We start from the raw sequence: 21,473 nt of genomic DNA on the forward strand, positions 1-21,473 counted from the left end.
AGGTTCTTACCTTACACACTTTCAAGAAGTGAGTTGAGCAATTTTGAAAATAATAAGATAAAATTTGACAGTTGTTTAAAATTAAACAACTGAAATCTGTTCCTTGCGATAAAAAAAAGGAAAATCCGGAATGCTCAACAGCGCGATAAAAAAGACTATTTGGCGCTCTCGCCAGCACACTAGTTCTTTTCATTTGCGATTTAGCCGTGGAGCCGGGTGTGTGTTCCGCGAGACATTAACTCGAGTGTAAAACTAATCTCGAGTGTGGAAGGAATTTAAATTTTCCCTTCTCTCGGGCGCGCGGACTACGAAAGAATGCCGAGCAGCAAAAAGCAGGGGGCGCAAGGGTTGGTTCATTTGGCCGGAGACAGAGAAGAGCGGCGCCTTTATTTTATCAAGGGGTTTTTAATTTTAAGTTTTAGTGCCGTCGTGCCAGCCGTAAAATTTTATCACACCGATAAGTGCTTTAATTGCCTCGTAAAATCATCATTGATAAGCCGTTAAAGGAATTAAAAAGAGAAATAATGTACTCACCAGCGTCGAGACCGAGGGCAGAGCCGGAGGTCGTCAGCACCACCAGCAAGAGGGTGGCCAACGCTTCTTTTCTGCTCATTGTGGCAGGCTTATATGTTCAGTTCCGTATTCATCCCAAATCTACAGAACAAACAAATACGAAAATCAATTTTTTAAATTGACACAAAGAGTTAATTTCGCATGAAAAATTGTTTAAAAATTTTTCAAAATGCAGAGTAAACTGGAAGGAAAAGGATGAAATAAAATAAGTGTATAGTTTAATATTAATATCAATTTTTCGTTTAAACGTTAAACGTACAGCGCTAAAAATGAAGTATTTTCCTCATTTTTTTACAAGTAAAAAAATTTTGGTTCATTTAATAAATAATTATTTTATAATGATCATTAAGCTATGATTCAAAAAATCCTAACAGTTTGTCATATTCCCACTCTGGTGAAAATGTTGATGTCTTTTTTAGTTGGTTTTAAAGCTGCATTATTTGAATCGAATGTTTAAACAAAATTTGCAATTCAGAGGAAGAAATGGTTTGCAAGAATTTTATATTCATAATTCTTTTGAACGAAAAAAAGAGTAAATTTATTCTAATTTTCCAGCTGGTGGCCTCAGGACATGAATCGAGGCAGAAAAGGGCACGAAATCTCATCACTGACAATGTCACTCGGCGAAGTCTTTGTCTGCGAGTAAAAATTTAATTCCGTCGCATTTGCAGCACAGTCAGCGCGCGCCGGCAAAAAAGTGTCAAGTGGCTCTGGCACGAGACCTGCGCTGCCTTCCTGCTGCCAATTGCGTTGACAATCCCGAGATAAAAAGTGCCCTTGTCAAGCCGCGCTCACTCCACGCCCGAGTCGTATTGATACAGAGAAATGTTTTGCGGGTTGCCTGCCTGCCTGCCGCCGGCTTGTCATGCCAATATTGAAAAGTCCCTCTATTTCTCTCGCAGCGGCACAACAAGCGGCGCCTAATTTCGGATTCAGCCGGGAAAAATGAACGCACTCGCAATTTCCATAACGCGGCTGCTCGTTATTTTTTAATGATCCATTCTGTCCGCGCCGCTTTTTTTTCAAAGAGGGAATCCAAAATAATTTCCTCTGCGCCTGAGTGACTCGCCATCCGAAAACATGTTTTCCCTTAGTGGGAGGAAATAATGGTCTTTTCTCCTGTGCTGAAGACAAAGGTCGAAAATGGAGGGTTTCCAAGCGAGGTCTGGAAATATCAAAACAGGTTTTCCTCACCACATTTCCTGGAAGCTCTCTATATTTGAGTGGTGAACATTTTTTGTAACATTTCTAGTCTTGAAATAAGTACAAATTTTAATATTTGTCGCAAGTTCCTCTTTACGGTAAAATCTGGAAAGTTAAAAGAGGAAATAGAAAAAAAAATTCTTAAATATTTTTCTGAAAAACCTCATTGTCAGGGAAGGTGTAAATAGAAAGAAGAAAGATGAAAGAAAAGTGAGGAAGAATAATCAATTTTTGGTTTTTCCATTCATATTTAACAATTTTTTTTTAATTCTCCGCCATTCCCCGTATCAAAATGGGCCATATTTGTAAATCACTGCCTTTGTAGCAGCAAAAGGGCAACGGAGTTTATAGGAAAAAAAATGTGTGTTTGGGTTCAATAAACGTCAACATTTCTCTGTGCGCGATAAAGTGACTGCTGGCCGTGGTAGCGGCACCGCAACGCAAAGCAGCATCAGTTTCACGTTGTCGCTCCCATAATAATTCTTTGTGAATAAAATTTGCTCTGCGCTTCAACTCTGCGCGCTTATCTGCGGGCATTATCATGCAAACAAAGGCATAGATTTATTCACTTTGCTCTTTGTGCAGAAAAAACGCGCACCATGCATCAAACCATACTTAATATTTATGCGGTGACACTTTCGCAATGGAAAAAAAAGATAGCGCACATACTGCTGTGTGTCGCGGAAACAAATAATAAATTTTTTTCTCGCTAAAATGAATGTTTGTTTGTTTGGGCTGGCAAGGCAGGTGAGCATTTTCCTGTTCATTATTTGCAGACTGACCGACGCACTCTTATTTCTGGCGCTTGCCTTAATCTGCTTAAAATGTTTGCCCAGCGCTGAATGTTGTTTTATCGTTCTGGTGGCTGGCCTGCCGGATTAACCACCGAAGTGACCATTTGCATTTCACTCCACTCGCCTTTGCTGCCCAGAGAGAGTGAGAGAGAGGCCGACCTCTCTCTCTCTCTGTTTAAAACAGGCCGCTGAAAGCACTTGGCCGTCACTTGTCAAAGGCTTTCTGCCGCTGTTGGTCGCTGCCGTAGAAAGAATGTCGCACCCTCGCTTGCATATTTTATTGCACACAGACCCACGACGACTTCAAACAACGGCGAATTCTTTGAAGAGAGAGACAGACCACTCACCCTCTGTGTTCTGTCTCGCAGTTTTACTTACATTTCTGCGACTGACTGTGGAGACAGAAAAATTTGCCCTCCCTGGAATTTTCTCTTTTACAACCTCAGACAATAAAATTTTCCCATTACAGGAAAGAAAGGATTTTTTAAACAATGTTTACTTTTTTAATTAATCTTGTTCATAATTACCTTGCTAGAAGTTTTTTTGCTTCAAAAGAGACAATCCGTCTTCATTGAAAGTTTGTTTAAAATCTATCATGATGTTCAGTGATGACAATTTACCATTGCTTAAATATTTAAAGGGCTCAAATATTATGAATTTAAGAATTATATATCGAAAAAAAGTTACTGCAAATAAATTGAATTAATTCATTTCAAATGAATTCACAACGATCAACTACTTTTAATTTAAATTGAGCTTATTTTCCACGTTTAATTTGAATCCAATTGCAAGTACAAGCAAGTGTAACAAATTTCAAGAGCCTTTGTTTCACTAGAGAATTTATTTCAGCGTCGCATTTAATCTAATGAAGCTCTCGGTTCAACCGCACAATAAGCACAACTGACGATAAATTGACCCGTCGGACGGAGCCAAGAAAAGAGAATATCCACCTTTGTCCCCTAAATTTGTGCTCGCGCCGCCCCTCCGGCTGGCGAAAGCACATTTGGAGCGGCGTGCGTTTTCCCTGGTCGGCCACAACGCTCGCTGGAATTGCATATAAATTTGCCGCTTAACAGTTTTTCCGCGCCCAAGGAGTCCCTGTGTGAGTGTGTTTTGTCAGCGTGCCAGCGGGTCTAGCTTCTTTTTATTCGGCCGAGGAATGCAAAATTTACGAGGCGACCTCTGTAAATAATGCCCGGCACCTATGAATAAATAAGCCGGGCCGCATTTTTAATATCAGCAGCGCCGAGAGAGCGGAATCCGCCAGTTCCTTTTCCTCGAGTCTGCGCTTTCTCGCACTAGTTAATCCAATTATTTCGCAGCCGTGGGCGCGCAACTTTTTGCAAGCGCACATTCAATTATTTTTTCATCATCTACAGACCAAGTTTTGTATTGTGATCCTATTAGCGAAACGCTTACTTTTTTCCCAGCAGTGCCTCCGATTCTGCGAGAGAAATTGCAAAATTGCTGGAACAAGAAAAGTTGTTTGCCTCAATTCATTAATTTGCTTGACTACGCTTTCTTTTGGTTGCCAGGGCAAAGTTGATCATAACAAGATGCAAGAGGCCCATTATTAAATTTTCAAGTGGATTCTTTGCAAAAAAAATTATATAATTTGTAAAAAATAAAAACAGTAATTTGCCCGTAAAATTTTGTTTTAATGATGTTTTCTGTAGTGTACTTATTAAAGTTTTTTTTTATTTAAATTTTATTATATAATGTTAATTATGTAAAAAGCTTTGAATAGTAATTTGGTAGGAATACGAATGGTATGATAACACAAAATTTAATCAAATTCCATGAAATAACTTTATATAAACGCTCAGGTACTGCTTACTCTAATATAATTTTTACAATTTAAAAATAAGTTATTTTTTGTTTCGGTTTTTTTTAAATATATGGTAACCTTGATATTGAAGCATAAAAAAATCTCTTCCGCATCACTAGATTTAGAGAAGTTTTGCATATAGCATGTGTCAAAAATAATATGCTAATTGCTTGAATTATTGAATTGAGTGAATTATTTTACCAGTGTTAATTCCGAATCTATCAAAACATAAAACTGCGTCTGCTACAACTCTAGTCTCGAATTTGGCAATGGAGGTGGTAATTAATAAAGATACATCCCTTGGCACGCTCTCTCGGCGATGCATTCTGGAAAGGTAAATTCAAGAGAGCGAGTTTATTCAATAATCATAAGGCCAAAAAGAGGTGCTCGGCGGGCGAATTTATACACACATGCACGAGTTTTCGGCAATACGTTGTTCCGGCTGCTTTCATTCATAATGCACACTAGTGGAGGCAGGGGAGCTCAAAGGCATGGGAAATGAAATTGCAGCATTTATTATTGAGCGATCGCACGCCCCGGAGCAGCGGCCCATTCCGGCCCTGAACACACACTGCACCATGTGCCGCTATAAAATGTACATATGCATGCATGTACTTCCTAAAGGCTCGAAAGACACACGCTTGCTTTTTGACTGGCGAGAAAGGAAGGTTCGGGCGAATTTCCTGCTTTTTGCGGCGACCAAAAATAGAGAGGCAAACAAACACGGCTCCTTTGACCAACGTCGGTCAAGCAGTCTTTTATTGAACGCTCCGCCGGCCAGTCAGTCAGCACAGACGCAATTTTTCCGCCACACTGAGTCCTCCGGGCGTGCATTGTTGACAATTTTTCAAGCAACGCTGATCAAGAAAGACGGAAAATTAGTTGTTTGCTTGGAGGAAGAAAATCGTTGGACTAACAGCGACGTCGCGTATACACACTTCAGAGAACAGCAATTAAATCTTGTTGTGCTTCAAACTTGCGTTGCAGACTGAAGGAGTGGGTAGTGCGTTTAAGTTGGCCTTTTAAGGTTTTTAATATTTGTCTGATGAATTTTTGTCAGCCCATATGGCGTATTAACTTGCAATTTTTTGACTGAACTGTTAGTTAACGGCTTAGGTAGTTTAGTCCAGTTTAGTCATTAAATTTTGAATTTATATGTATTAAGTGCTTGAATTTTCTATCCTGAAGTTTAGTTTCCTATCGAATCAAAGTTAACTTCAACTTATAATTTTTAAATCAAACCATGCATTGCAGATTAGTGTGAAAGCCATGATCAAAACAATTCATATAATTACTTATTTCTTCTTCTATAAACATGTAATTTTATGTACATATACATGCATGATTATGAATTGGTTGTAATTATAGAAAAATTTAATAATATATGATAAAATATTTTATGTGTTAAAATCGTTATATATAAATAAAATAAAGAATTAAAAACTCCTGCAAAATGAAGTATGAATAAAAATTTTAATTTCAAGTAATTTAATTAATTTAACATTAATTTTAACAGACCTTATAAAAGTAATGCATGTGTCAAATGCCGAGTTTTTCATCAAAATCGTCAAAATACTAAAATCAGTCAATTTAAAATTTTACTTCTTACAATAAAAAAAAATAAAAAAATAAATAATTGTTGCTAATTACATAAAAAAAGATGATTAGCTGCAGTTTTGATACGTTTGGAAGATGATAGCTCTGTGATGGCTATGTGTAAAAGCAATTTGGAAACAGAAAAAAATTGAATCGCAGCGCTATCAAATATTCAAACTCAACCTTTTGAGAGTTATCAGATTGAAATTAGTGTGTCAGAAACGTATTGTATATTTTCATATCAATTTGAATCTAAATTACACCGATTCGCTGCAGAGCGCTGGGTAATGAAGTCGCGTGTAAAGCAGACGCATAATTTTTATTTCCATGATTTGCGCAATTCAGCATCGGCAAAAAGCCGCGTTTCGAAAATGAATCGAGTTGGCAAAATTCCACGCGAGCGAGCTAAAGTGTTATTTATTCGCGTGCTGATGCGGCGGCAGGCGCGGCAGGCGAATTGAAATGCAGCATAATGCGCTGATCGCAGGCAGGCTGCGCACGGCGGAATAATTATCCATTGCTGGCGCGGTGGCGAAGTGCGTGCGGAATTCCCAGAGGTGTGCTCAGGCTGATCCATCCATCAGGCAGCGAGGCGGAGCGCTCATCAATCTCTCTTTTCCATGCACACGACCATTCTTCTGTAATCACTCGGTCCCGCCAGCTGCTTGGCATATTATTCAATCACACGAAAGAGAAACGCTCGGAATCAAATGAAAAAGGCGAAATTGCGTTTTGGTCTCGCCGAGGAAGAAAGAAACACGAAAAGGCAGCGTGTATAATTCGGTGCTCATTTTTCGTCCGCTCGAGTGGGGCCTTTCTACCCCTTTCATGGCGGAGTCGTCGCCGCACTCGGTAGCCACTTGAAGAGCTTGCAATCTGGCGCCCCATTGACTTTCAAATCAGCCTCCATGCCAGCTACTTTCCTTCCTTTGCTGTAAGCCAGAGCGACTCGCGCGCGCTTTGCGACGCTGGTCCGTATGGAAAATCGGGCCAGCCAGGGCTGCTCTGAGCCTCTCCAGAGTTGCAAACACCTGGGGTGCACCAGAGCAATATGAGGAAAAGAAGAAGAGAAAAGCCGGCGAGATCGTCTCGACGACGTCGCCGCAGCCATTGATTGAGAAACTTCGGATCGGTCGTTAGCGCCACCAAAGTCTGTTTAAAAAATTGTAACCGACAAAAAAGTGTGAGGTGAGCTTTTTAAATATAAATGCATTTCAATAAATTTACTTCTATTTCTTTATTCACATTTCTAATTTATTTTGCGAAATAATTCTTATTATTTTCTCATTGATTTTCTTAATTCTTATGTGAAACAATTTTACAATTATTTCAGCCATTACTTGAAGATTATTAAATTCACTGTGTAAGAAACTTATAAGATTGGAAATTTTTATTTAGAAAATTTAATACCCTGTTTGGTAACTTCAGTTTAAAAATTATCCCAAATTCAAATGCATTTATTGTATAAAAAAAAAACTGAAGCGATAAATTTTTGGTTAATTTAAGCATAAAGTTAGCCATTAAATATTTATTTATACAAATACATAAACTACCTCCAAGCAACACAAATGAAATTAAATGCATAGCTTGGAAGCAACGTTATGCCACTTGCACATTACTTGGCAGATTAATCACGGTGTGAAAAAAATTGTTTGCGAAAGAATGCTTATTTATGTTGGCGTGCGCAAAGTGTGTCATAAAAGTGGCGAGATTTATGGTCGCACACATTCACCGCTCTGCACTTATTCCTTCCATTACGTGCACACATACACACCCGAGGCTATATTTTAATATGAAAATGGGCGGACGGGCATAATTTTAATCTGAACACTCAGTTGCGAAACAGCAATGGAGTGTGTTTTATTGATAGGGACAAAAATGATCTCTGAAAATCTAAATTGTTGCCAGAAAATATTAATGAAAAAAAAAAGATTTAAATGAAAATAAAGTAAAAAATCCTAATTTCTACCTGCTGAAAATAATTTTGTGTACCACATTGTACTGTTACTGGCAAGTATATCATTTTTTTTATTATATCTTATATATTTTTAATATATGTACGTTTCAATAAACTTATACTATTTAATGTAAATAGCTTTTTGAGAAACAAAGTAAGAAATTTAATCTACCAAAAATCTGTTTTGTGCCTTTTCAGCAAGTTTTCTTCCAACCGGCTTTGAGGATTAGAAATGCCAGCATGATTTTATTTCAATTAATACAATCATTGTTTGCGAGTCTTAGCCCTTATCGCTCTTGACATCTTTAAAAGTGCTCTCTGCTATAAGTAATGAATGGGAATCGCGTTTTTAAAACCCTATAATGGATTAATTGAAAATAATTGAAAAGTAAACAAACTGGGCGCGCGAGTGTGCATTATCGCAGCGACGGGACGGCGGGGGAAACAATTTGCATTAGCATAATGGCGCAAAAAGCTCGTCGGCAGAATGCACTCATTTTATCTTTTGGTCGCAGAGCGAACCAAATTACGCCCGGCTGATGTGTGTAATTGGAAATTTATTTGATCTGCTGTTATGAAGAGATAATGGGGGTGCATTTCACATATGAACTGTGTGTGCTGTTTGTGCACTGCCGCCGAGAGACGTGTGTGTGTGTGTTTGTGGACCAGTGTTTAATCAGTTCAAGTGCAGCTCAACCCCCTGTTTCATGCATTATTATTATTATTGCCGCCACCGCCGCTGGCTGTGCCGAGCGAAGCTTTTCTCTCTCTCTGTGCCAGAGCAGATGTCACATCTGTATAGGCCCGAACATCATACGGCAGCGCGGTCTACTGTGTCCGACCGCCTCTCTCTATGTTACGGGCCGAATTATATGCAATGCCACTATTAACGGCCCGAACAGATCAACCCAATTATTGATATGGACGCGCCAGCCTTTTAGGTTAATTAGCCTGTTTGCTTTGTAGTGGCCCACGTCCCACTTTGGCTTTGCAGCTCATCGGATTTAGATCATACTTTATTTGCAAATTGAAAAAGTCTTAGAATTTAGAATTTGAGCATCTTTACTATCAGCACAAAAATATGTTGCAAAATTAATATTTAAACAATGATTTTTTTTGTTCCAATTAAACTAACAAATATCTATTTTACTGCATAAAATTATTATTTTTATTTCTAATCAAAAAGTGATTTAATTGTTAATGTATTTTTCTTCTTCTTTTAATAATACTATATTGTATTTAATTTGAATATATATTTGATATGTTTCAAAGTGAGCGCTGATTGTCTCTTGATATATCAATAAATAATAAATATTACTTTCCATGAAGTTGTGAAAATCAATCTATGGTAATAATCAAAATCAAAAGCTCTCCAACGCTATGTCATTCTCTATAAGTATTATGTCATTTTATAACAAGGATTATAAACTTTCATTATTGAGCTATAACTGCTAAAGGTATATAATCGATCCATACGTAATGTGTAAATACAAAATTTAAATTTATTATATCAAAATTGTTGATTTTCCTCATCAAGAAATTGATTTGTTTAATCAATTCTGGTTTGTTGGACCCAAATTGAATCTGCAAATGTTCAGTTTTTAACAGCATCCGTGAAAATAATCTCTAATAAATTCACTGCATATAGCTCAATTTCCAAGGAACCAAGTTGTATTGGACAAATATTGAAAAAAAAAATCATACAAATTTAGCAATTTTCATTACAAATATGATAATAATATTTATTGCTAACTTTCAATGTAAAAATTTATGCCATCTTTTCAATATTGAATTACTATTTTTTTCTATTTTTCCCATATTTTATCTTACGTGTTCTCTCATAGACATATTTTATAAACAACTATACTTTAAATAAAATTCCAAATTTGGCCAATTTGACTTACAACTTTATAACAGTGGATTTTTGGTTAAATTTTAATATAAGAAATTTCTCGAGTTTCACGCCGAATCACAGTTCTTTTGTTGACACCAAACTTCATTCTCGCAATGACTGACAAATTCAATAATGGATTTTCTCGGTCGCTCCCCTCCTTGTCGCACTGAACGAAAACGCCGCGAGCGCAGTCTGCGTCTTTAATGTGCATGCAAAGCGCGCACAATCGATTATTCGGCGATAATTTTTCAATGCCGCCGCGCCGTCGGCTTGGTGAATTTAATTAATAAAAGCGCAGGAAGGAAGGAAGGAGTGCGGCGCGCAATAATCAAATCCCCGCCGCCTAGGCAGCAGCAGAGAAAATTGCAGTCCTTTCTGACTGTGAGTGTGTTTTCTGATGTAATTAAAAGCACGAGCCACTCTCGGCGCATTAATGGAACGCGACTGCTCTGACTGCTCTCCGGCGTTTCATTCTCAGTCAGAATGAGACGCGCGTCGTTTGACAGGCAGCTGCGCCGCCCGCCAAACTTTGCAAATGCATTTAGCGACTTGCTGCACTTTCTTCATGCGACGGAAATTGCTTTGCCGGCGCAATGCCCTGCGCTTTGTAACTTATTTGTTAATTTGTTTAAACTTGAAAAGTTCAAGGGACTGGGGTATAAAATAGAAGCAGAACTGCCTTTGTCTTTCGTCCTTGTCTAAAAATAAACTTGAAAGGTGCACAAACTGGATAAATACTTTCTAAAATTAGATTTACCTACATACTTTTTTATATATTTCACTCCACCTAATATACTTGCTTAATATAGTTGAAAAAAATATATAAACTGGCATTTATTTAATTTTTAAAATATTATTTAATTAACTTTATTATCAGTTGTTTTTCTTTATCCTCAATTAAATAAAAACTTGAAACATTAGATCTCAATATTTTTATCATTCCTTGTTCTTAAATTTTAAAACAAAATAATTTACCAAACAACATGGGAATTTCATTTCCCCTTTCCTATGTTCTTATACGTGAATGATAGTTTCACTTTTAAATTATATTTTTTTTTTCAAAATCCAGTATCAAATTTCTTTTTTTGCTTCAAATTGAATTTAATGATATATTCAACGGGAAATCGCTGCCCAAATACATCGTTTAGAAATTCAAAATGGAAAAAAGCTGATTTACATTCAAGAGAGGAAAATCAGAGAATACAAAATTTCTTTATTTACGCAACAAATGAAACTGGATTCAAGCTTGGGATGGTTAGTCTTGTTTATTCATCAGTTCTTTTTTTACTGTTGAAAGTAGTAAATAGAACAACAATGTTTGTAACTTTTTTAGTATTGGTGCAGATGTTTCAATTAAATTTCCCTTGCATGGCAGAAGTCGGCGCATTACGAGGCAGCTTTCCGTCCGTAATTGCTCTGGGAGTTTGGACCGAAGCAATCGTAATAAATGCAAGTTGGTCTGTCCTTGTATGTGTTCAAGCGTGAGAGATCATTTCACATAATAATACGATACATCGCGTGCCCTCGGCAAACACATAAACCACAATTACAGTAGCGGCGGCGGTGGAGGAGGAGGAAAGACCTCACACAATATGCACCACTCACCCCTCGCCCCCAGAGCCACGCGACACACGATCCGCCGAAACGGCCGAGGAAAGATCTCATTACGCGCGAATTTCCGCGGCATTTTACTGCCAAATTCCTGCTTATGCTTTTTACGATCGGGGGCCCCGCGCGTACTTTCTGGGCCGCGCAAGTTTTTACGACTTGATGGACCTGTTCCCCGTCGATGCGTCACCCACAGGGCCCCGATTTTACGATGCCGCGCCTCTATTTTTTGCGCCGTTCGCTCAGCTGTTGCGTCGGTGGGTGGGTTGCTTGCCCGCCCATATTCGCCACCCCCGACCGACACTTACCCTTTGCTTAATGGACGGGGTAAGAGCGAGCGAGTCTGGCAAGAGAGAGTGCGTCTCGACGCACCCCACAGCCATTAATAAATCCGCCCCCTCTGCAGTTGTTGCGTGTACATTCATCGGAAGGGTGCTGTGAGGAAATGCCCTCGGAATTCCGAGCGTCAACTCCGTAGCGTTGAAACCGCATTATGAGAGAATGTGTTCAGGAGGTGTCGTCTTTAATTGTGCCACCGCAAGAATATGCAAATGAATGACTTCATGGTTGTTCAAAATTGTAATATACTAGAAAATTAAAAAAATAATAATAAATAAAAAAATTGTTGATACTCCTTTATTTGGGAAATAAATTTGCTAATAAGGCATTCCAATTATTCAATTAATTTCTTGTGCCTGTATATTTTTTCAAATACCATATTATGTACATAAATTTGGTACAATTAACAGAACTTGTTCTTTACATGGATTGAGGATGATCATGAATGCGATATTAACCTTCCATAACAATAATAATGTGTCAATCAATTTATAATTAATATATTTTGCTTCAAATTATAACAATCAATTGCGAATTATATTTCATACAATCAAAGCTATTGCATCACCAAAGGAATCTAAAAAAATATATATAATCATAAGAAATAAATAAAAAATAAATTTCATTTTAACTCATAAAATCATGAAATAAAAATTTATTTTGTAACAAAAAAGTGAAACTTTTTATTACTGTACACATAAAAATTTGTTAACAATCTTGATAATTATTACAATGTATGCTGCCGCGGCACGCACAACGTTTGCAAATATTTGAAAATAAAAAACGGGAGGGGGAAGCGACGTCTCTCCTGTGTTTTGTTTTTGTATGCGAATTGTGCACTTTAGGGGCAACAGGGACATGGTGCGTTTTAGAGGCAAAAAAGAGTCGACATGGCCGGCGATGAAACGCAAAACGACAAACGTGCGGTTTCAGGCTTAATTTAGTGTGACCACAGCGCGCGCTAATCAATAATCGTGTGCGCTTTCTCTCTCTCCAATTCGGACGCGAATTCTCGCTCTCTCGTGAATAATTCAGCAGCGGCCGTGTGGCTGTTTGGCGATATCCTCGAGCCGAATTATCAGGAGATCAGCCCAAATTAATTAACCGAGCCAGTTATTTTGTTTGCTGGCAGCAGCAGCAGCAAATGGAGAGGCTGGTACAACAAATTCCGAGCCGGAACTTTTTCCGATTTGCACTGCGCAAAAATTATCTCTCCCTCTGCAGCGTGCCCGTTTTTCGGCCAGAATGCTACATTTAACTTTCCTTGTTTGGCCACTACACCATCCAAAAGGGAAATGCACTGGGGAAAAGGTACAATTGAATGTTTTTATATCTGAGTGGGTGGACAATCGATAAATTTAATAAAAAAAAGGGAACTTCAAATTTATTATTCTTACTGTTTATTCTTAACAGATCAAATCCAAAAATGTTAAAAACAATTTATTTTGCGTAAGAATCCACCGATTAAAAATTATGCAACGCGCTCACTTGAGAAGTCCTGCGGCACAGTATTTCCTCCTACCGTCATTCCTTAAAGAATTCTCTCTGAAATTTCATTTTGTAAAACAAACAGGAATAATTGATAATTCATTCACAAAATTAATGAAAAGGAGAGATTAGTTAAATTTCAACTTCAGAAAAGTTTACGTAGCCGATGCAATAAAAATGAAACTACCACTTTGCAATGCAAGTCATAAGGAGCAAAAATTAATTTGCAATTTTTCCTCGGCCTTTGAAAGCAAGCACTCAAAAAATGAGGTAAAAATATAGCCACCTTCATCCCAAAGCCTTATTAGCGCACACAAAAAAATTCCATCCTGGTCACACCGTTGAAATAATCCCTACAACCTGACCGGCTAGATAAAAAATACGCTAACTCCATGAGATATTATGTTATTTTTTCCATAACTGCGCATTATTTTATTAATAAATCATGAGGGTTTTTTTGCTCTGTAAACCACAAGTTTAATATAAAATTTCGCAATTTAGTGCCGGCCTCCCGCATTGCAGGAAATGTTCGTTTTCATCAAAGTTAGCACAAAGCAATTCTGGTCTCGCTACTCTTTCACGGCGAGTGCTGATTAAGGCTCGATTTCACGAACGATGATTGCACTTTGAGCGCCGCGTGCATGCAATTCATTATCACAGACCGGCTCGGCAAACACGAACGAATTTCCGTTCCACGAGGCAATTCCGCGAGCGCCGATCCGAGCGAACTGAACGTGTGTGGATGTTTGCGTTGCAAAAGTGATGACTCGTCTCATTTGCTCAAATCTGCTCGCCCAGCTAATTAATGAAACGATTCTTGTCAATTCGCCGGAGAATTCATGTTATAGAAAATCATAGGCTAAATATTTGCATAATTAATTACATTTTCTATCAATCGATATTCATTCGGTAGCAAGTTTTTGCTTCACTGCAGTCGTTAGTGGAAATTGATTAGCTGCTGCTTTAATTATCGCAATTTGATCTCGCGTATAAAAGCCGACGGAAAGTTTCAGCGCGTGGGAGGCGAAAGCGTCTCCCACTCTTTCCATCTGTGGTTTTCGGAGGAGGAAAGTTAAATTGTCCATTTGGCTCTTTAAATGCACCACTGCAGATGAAAGGCAGGCACGTAGTCGCATATAAAACAGGAGGCGGCGAGAGAGGATGTCATTTGGAGCGGCACAAATGTATCTCTTTCAATTTACACTGCACCGGCGTGGTCACGTAGAGGCAATTACAACCCATTCATTTGAACACGATGCCCTTTAAAAGATGACCGGGCGCGCAATGAGGGGGTGCCAACGCCGCACACACACACAGCACGCTTGTCGAACTGCAAAAACTTGACTGGACATCAAAACAAACGTTTCGAATACCAATCAAATGGAAATTTGATTACACAATGAGCGGCGGAAAAAAAGCAAAAGCTGTAATTGAATTTTCGTAATTTAACAACAAAAGTCTCATGATAGAAAATGCGAAATTGAATTTCCTGGTATTAATTGGCTAAATACCCGTCGGATGTTATTTTTTGGAAAATACAACGCAACTCTAACAATAAATTCCGTTTTACAAAGGAGAATCTAATTTTAATTATAAAATGGAATTTTCCGTCATTTTAGGTATTCACAATGTTTTTTAATCTATAGTTTTTAAAAATAGAGGTTTCTGGCGATTTCCTCTTTATGGAAAACTGTTTTTAACAATAAAAAATTCTTCCATATTCCTATTTCAAAAAAGTCTCTATCATCTATTTGACAATCAAATTCATCCAATTCCCGCAATAGCGTTTATTTTTGCATTGTGATTGGCGATTGTGAATGATCAGAAAATCCTGTTATTTTTATCTACAAGATCAATTATTGTTCCAACAATAAAAATCCAATCGAGCGTGATTTCATAACCTTATGTTAATGGTCAGGGCTGCAGCATTTTCAATCTCGCGGGCGCGCACCCTTGTGTTGGTTGTAACGTATCATTTTAAACAAGCCAATTTGCAAAAGCAGAAGTTATTGTTACGACGAGAGAGAAAGAGGCGAGCATGCAGGCGGGTGGGCACACGGGCTTTCCAATTCAATTACCCGCCCGCTTCACCAGCGCCGGCAAACTTTTCCTGCATATTTTGCATGCATGGAAATTTACTTTGGCGCAATTGAATTTGCAGGGCGGTGATTCATAATCGGTGCAAGCCATAAATTATTCAGCGCAATATTGTTGTTTGCTGTTATTCCTCCGTCAAAGTAGCGTTCGCCCTGCCTGGGGTCGGAAAATGAGGAGTTATCGCCCCTTGAAGAGCTGCAGTGCGGTCGCTCGCCCACCCACCAGCACGCTCGCTCTCGTATCGAATGCAAACTTTTGCCGTCTGCGCGCCCTTTCGCCAAGTGCATATCATCTTCCTCTCTCTTTTGCTCGCTGCTTCTGCTGCTGGGGATAAAACTTTGCATGCGAAACTTTAATTTATTCTCATAACAGCCCTTTTGTGTTGGCGGGCGGGAGTGAAAAATCGTCTCGTGAATGCTTACTTTTCATTAAACGATTGTAGATTCTAACGAGAAAAACACTCGACGACGCAATTAAAATTTCTTATTATGCACAGAGTTTGCTTTTACCCACACGAAAACACAGCACTTGGTATGTGTGCACTGAAAATTTTCAAGAAGAAACTCTCTTAGCTCATTGTTTGCCCTCCATATTTGACTTGCAGGCAAAATTATCTGCGCTCTCCGTTTTTCCGACAAACGAGCACTTCTGCTGCAATACATAATGCAACGCAAACACCGTCTGCGCGCATCAGAGGTCACGACCTAGCTGGTCAGTTCACAGATTCTCTCATCCAATCTCAAAATAGGATATTCTATAAAACTATAAATTTTTTTTGTTAATGTTTTAAAAATATTTCACATACAAAAAACAAAAGTCATGCATTTAAAAAAAAATTAAATTCTTTGAAAAATCTGCTACTTATTAACTATAATTATATCTGACAATATTAGTATCTTTAATATCAGCAACTGTTGGAATCCAGTTAGTGTTTTTGCATTTAATTTTCGCATCTCTGAGAAATTTTCACTCCAAAGCCTTTTAATTAAAATGCGAGAAGGAAAACTGCTGTGAACGGGTTGTTTGTAACCTGTTTTTTATGCCTTTTGTGTTTGGCCTTTGGCCTATATTATACGGAAGCAGAAAAATTATTGTGTATTTCATGTTAAATCCTTAACGATGCTTAACGTAAGGGCTTAAACTCAATTAAAATACGCACGCGAAGCGATTTAAAAATTCTATTTTTCTTTAGCCGTAATTATAGATTTGAAATCTAGTCTATTTAAATCTATATGCTCAAGTTAACTCAGCAGATGCGTAAAAATTACTGAAGCGTAGAAAAGTAATGAAAAATGCTCCATTCATTAAAAGATCAATTAAATTTTTAAATATTTTTAAAGTAAATTAATAAATACGTTTATTGCAATGAACTCTTTGATTATTAACCACAATCAGATCAATCGAATGACACGGAATGACAAACTCAATTTTCTCCCTCTGGCTATCGGCGTGTGTATCTTTTCAAATTGCAACATCAGAGCTGAAGTTTGACCAAAGTTGTAATGCAAAGCAGACAGTCATCGCAATTGGCGACCGCCAGATCACGAAGCGCCGGCAATTAGATCAACGGAGCGGCAATCAGTCAGCAAAAGTAGCAAAGTGTCCTGGCCTGGCGTCGTTTAATGGAATTAGAGGACGAGCAGTCTTAATGGGCGCGCTGTGGTAAAGTGGGAAGAAGTTGCTCTCGAGCTTTGGCAATCACTGAAGTTTTCACCTCGTCCGTCCGTCCGTGTGTGTGTTTGGCTCTTTTTGTTCGGCGTCCGCCCTCCTCGCCGATTGATTCGCAATCCTTTATCTGGGGGCCTTCAAACAACCTGATTGGTGTGCACTCTCCAGAGATCGCCTCGAAAGTTTGCACCATTTTTATTCTCCACTCTCTCGCTCTCGCCATTCAACGCTCTCTCGCCCTTTGGAATTTCTGTCCTCGCAGCTTTTTCCTCTGATCCGATAGACTTACTTAACTTTGCCGGCAAACTTTTTCGCCCCACAGCCCATAAATAACTGCTAATGTTTGATTAAAAATATTCTTTATCATTTTAAGCCTACAATTGTTCAAAAAATAAAATCAAAATCATGCTTCATATTTTGATTTTTTTTTTATCTATAGAAAGAAAACGAAGGAGAAAGTTTTTAAATTATTTAACAAAAAGCACATTAATTGAAAAATTTCAACTTCCGATTGAAATCTTTAAAAAAACGTTTGGTAATGCAAATTTCAAATTTCATCCCTGGCTAGAAATAGAGGTGGCCCAGCTCTTATTAAACTTTTATGCGACAGTTTATGTGCAACAGGAAAATGAGGTGTGCACACACGCTTTAGAAACGTTCGTTGCAGGGGCCAGAAAGACCCTTTTCTCTCTCCTGCAAGATGTTGGCCGTAAAATAAACACGCAGAGGTGCAGAACCATTTAGGGGCAGTGCTAATGTCTTGCTTGCTATTGCCAGGATATTAAGCCTACAAATTAGCCGTGCGGATATACGCAGTCGAGCGACTTCTGCCGCTGCACCTCCATAAATTATGACTGGCCCGCCGCCGTATTAGAGGGCCTTTTATTGTACCCACGGCGGGCGAGAGACCCTGTAATATCGGACGGTTACATACATGGATGGGCACAAAGAGCAATGGCGCGAGTGGGCGCGCCAATATTGAAAAAGTTTTGCTCTGTCTTGCAGCTGTCATAATGCTGCAAAATCAATGCCCGCAAAATGGATTAGCCGCTAGGTTGTGGGCGTGCAGAATATAAATTTGATCAAGAGGTGCTCAATTTCGCCCATGAAATATTTTTATTTAGAAAAAAGCATCTGAACTAAATTGTTACACAAATATTTTTTTTTAATTTTGTCAAATTTTGATTATCGTCAGATATTTACAAATAAAGTCATTGTAATGTTGTGTTTCAGTGATTAAAAATTGACACTTTGTGCAGCAATCAAGAGTGTAAAGAACAAATTTTTACATAATGATGTTTTTTAAATGTATATTCATGTATACTAGTTCCAAACTAATAAATAATATATTTAATCAAATCAATCAATATAGTTGCCTGGCCTCGCACCGAATCCAATAATTATTCATGTCTTGAAAGTAATAATATATATTTTCAACAAAAAAACTGAAAATTTAAAAAAAAAAATGACTCTTTTCTATAATATCAGCTATTTTAGCACCTATAAAGTAAAAAAAGTTAAATTCTCTGTAAATAATATAAAAATTTTATTTTTTTCGTCAACAATTACAAAATATTTTTAATCCTTGCAAACCAACGTTTTTTTTAATATAAAAAAGTAGAAGACTCACAAATGATTTCAAAAATTATAATTTTTCCTCTCCCCCGAGCGAAAAAAGCCCGTGTTAATTTATGCAAGCTTTCATCTGTGTGTACACCGGGCAAGCAAATTTTTTTGCAGGGTCCAGTGTAGGCAGCTTTACTTCTCCCGGGGTCATTTCCGCGCGTTGATGCCCAGCAGCGCCGGAGCCGAGGGCGTCGATGCAGCTTTTTCGGGGTGGCCCGTTGAAAAGTTAATTCCAATTGTGCAAAAGTGAGAGCGCGGATCTCATAAAACGGTAAAAGTAATCCTGCTGCCACAATGCCAACTCACCGGCCAGGGCTAGTTAATCCCAGCGCAATTTCGAGAACAAATTAGCCTCGCTGACGTGGTGAAAAATGCTTTTAACCCTTGACTTGGTGCGCGCAAAAAAGTCGTGCGAATATGTGTTCATAATTCAGAGGGAGCTTTTGGGCAGCCGGGCGATTTGAGCGGGACTGATTAAATATTTACCTGCTTATCAACACACGCCTCTGCGCCCGGGAACAGAGAACAGGGGAAATGGATCAGAGTTGGAGAGAGGAGCTTTATTATTTAATACGAAGCCATTACGTCTCATCTCTCCTTCACTTGCTCTCTCTCTCCTCTTACTTATGCACACTGTCTACGTTATTTACTTATGGATTATGATGAGATGGCACTCTGGTGGAAAATGCATACTCTGTAGTGTGCGAGACACGCCGGGGCTTTCTAAATTCATAGAGCAAACAGAATAATCAGCCGAAACAAAGCACCGTTTTTCACTCACTGTGTTTGTGGGTGGCGGCAAATAATGCCTACTGGGCTATTCCGCCCTTTCTCTCTCCCGCACTCAAAATTAATAAACGCAACTCTCTCGCTACAAACTGTGCGTTTTCGCATATATATACCGTCAGTTTTGCTAATTCAACTTTTGGCCCTGTGCACTTTCGAGTTTGCTCTCGCTACACACACAATCCTCAAAGGAGAGGAACAACTCCTGCACCCGACTCCCCGCCTGCTAATTAGCGTTTGAAACCCGCAGCCTTTTTCGCCGTTCTTCTTTTGAATGCACTTTGAAGACAAAGACACAGCCAGTGAAATTTTAATTGTGTTTCTGACGAAACGACCCTGATAAAGCCACACAAATTATATAAGAGGGAAATTTTAAACACTAAGTGTATGTGCTGAAAATGTCCTTGATCTGGAAAATTTTTAAATTTTAAAATTTTTAGAAGGTGTTGGACAGAAAAATAAATCAAATCAGTTTATATGAAATTCAAATAATCAACAATGCCACAATTTAAATTCTATAATCTTTATTTTGCAAAGACAGAGCTTTGAAAAGGTAATTTTAATAACAAAAATCACTTAGCATTTTAGGTAAAATGTGATGTAAATTTTAAGGTGATTTGGGTTAATCCCAAAAGCTGCATTGTACATTTCATTTATTTGATCTCAACCATTTTGTAAACTAGAATGATTTTTATCAGTTGTCAATTAAAAATTAAGTTTTGCACAATTGAATTATTTATTTAATTTTCCTTAAATTATATCTGTGTAATCATAATGTTAATAATCAACAACTCAAATTGTTCCGAACTTTTTGTATCTGAAGTAAATCTCAATTTTCTTTTGAAAGCTGCAACATCATGCAGAATGACTCGTCAAAGTTGGCTCGGCATGCAGAAGACGTGCGGGAAAGGGTTGTTGACGCGGAAGCGTGTCGCACGCTTCGCTTAAGAACAATTTTCCAAGTAAACGATCGCCCCATTCTTGTCAAGGGGCACAAAGTGCAATTTGTACTCGTGTTTGGGCTGTTCTGCTATCTTGCAAGATGAGAGGGCGGACATATTGCATTTGCGGCGAGCATAACAAAGACAAATGCACCGGTCGGTGCCACTTGGCGTGCTCCATTACTCAAAACAGCCAGCGGCGGCCACACCGGGATGGACAAGAGAGAGGGAAAAAATAAATTCGCTGCAGCTACTTCCAGCTCCACTGCAGCAAAAAAAATAACGATCTCATCGCGGGTTTCGTTGTGTGCCGTCGAATCGCTACTTTTATGCCCAATAAAACTGCACTTTGGCCTGGCCGGACGACAGCACCACTCGTGCGACTCCAAAAGCAAAAAAGTAAACGAACGAAAACCGAGTGGCCGCATTTACGCATAAAAGAAACCTTCCACTTGGGCAAATTCTATCAAAAGATCATAAATATATTGACGTCAATCGGCCAACATAGCCAATGCTGCTGACGGATCATTACTTACATTATTGACATGTTTTAACAACGACAAAATTATTCCAGTCAAAATTTCGTTTCTATCAGAGCAGCAATTTACGATTGAATACTTGAGCTTTACAAAGGAATAAATTTTACTATAAATTGTGATTATTTTGAGTAAAAATTTTAAGAGCTCAAATTGGTGCACATGTTGTTAAAAAAATTAGCATAAATAAACAATCAAGTCTAAATACTTATCAAAATATATTATTACTCTTATTTCTTTCACCCCATGTCCCATACAAGGAACCGTGGAAGTAATCAGGTTAAGGTATGGTTAATTTAACTCGTAGGAAGCATAGAAAGTAGTCATTTATTTTCATTTTTAGTTACTTTGTATTTTTGCAATCTAAAATGATTAATATTAATTAATAATGTAAAGTTGGTTTGTGTCGGTTTGTGTCATTTCTTTGAATGTAGTGTAAATAAAATAAAACATAAAAACTAAAACATCGTAAAAAAAAAAATAACGATTAAAACATAGGAAAATTTAATGGATATTTTCTAGATATTAAAGCGGTTCGC

At 38.1% G+C, this 21,473-nt stretch overlaps 1 long non-coding RNA gene across 1 annotated transcript in view; it reads right to left on the minus strand.

Annotated features, from left to right (window-relative positions):
- Positions 1-528: 528 nt before the first annotated feature.
- LOC132198069 (uncharacterized) overlaps positions 529-21,473 on the minus strand; it is a 103,490-nt gene continuing 82,545 nt past the window's right edge. Inside the window, exon 3 of the long non-coding RNA XR_009441956.1 lies at positions 529-654. This is a non-coding gene — a long non-coding RNA (uncharacterized LOC132198069). The remainder of the gene's footprint in view (positions 655-21,473) is intronic.

This window comes from Neocloeon triangulifer, unplaced genomic scaffold (assembly GCF_031216515.1).
Source record: "Neocloeon triangulifer isolate White Clay Creek 2 clone unplaced genomic scaffold, ASM3121651v1 ptg000001l, whole genome shotgun sequence".
NCBI lineage: Eukaryota > Metazoa > Arthropoda > Insecta > Ephemeroptera > Baetidae > Neocloeon > Neocloeon triangulifer.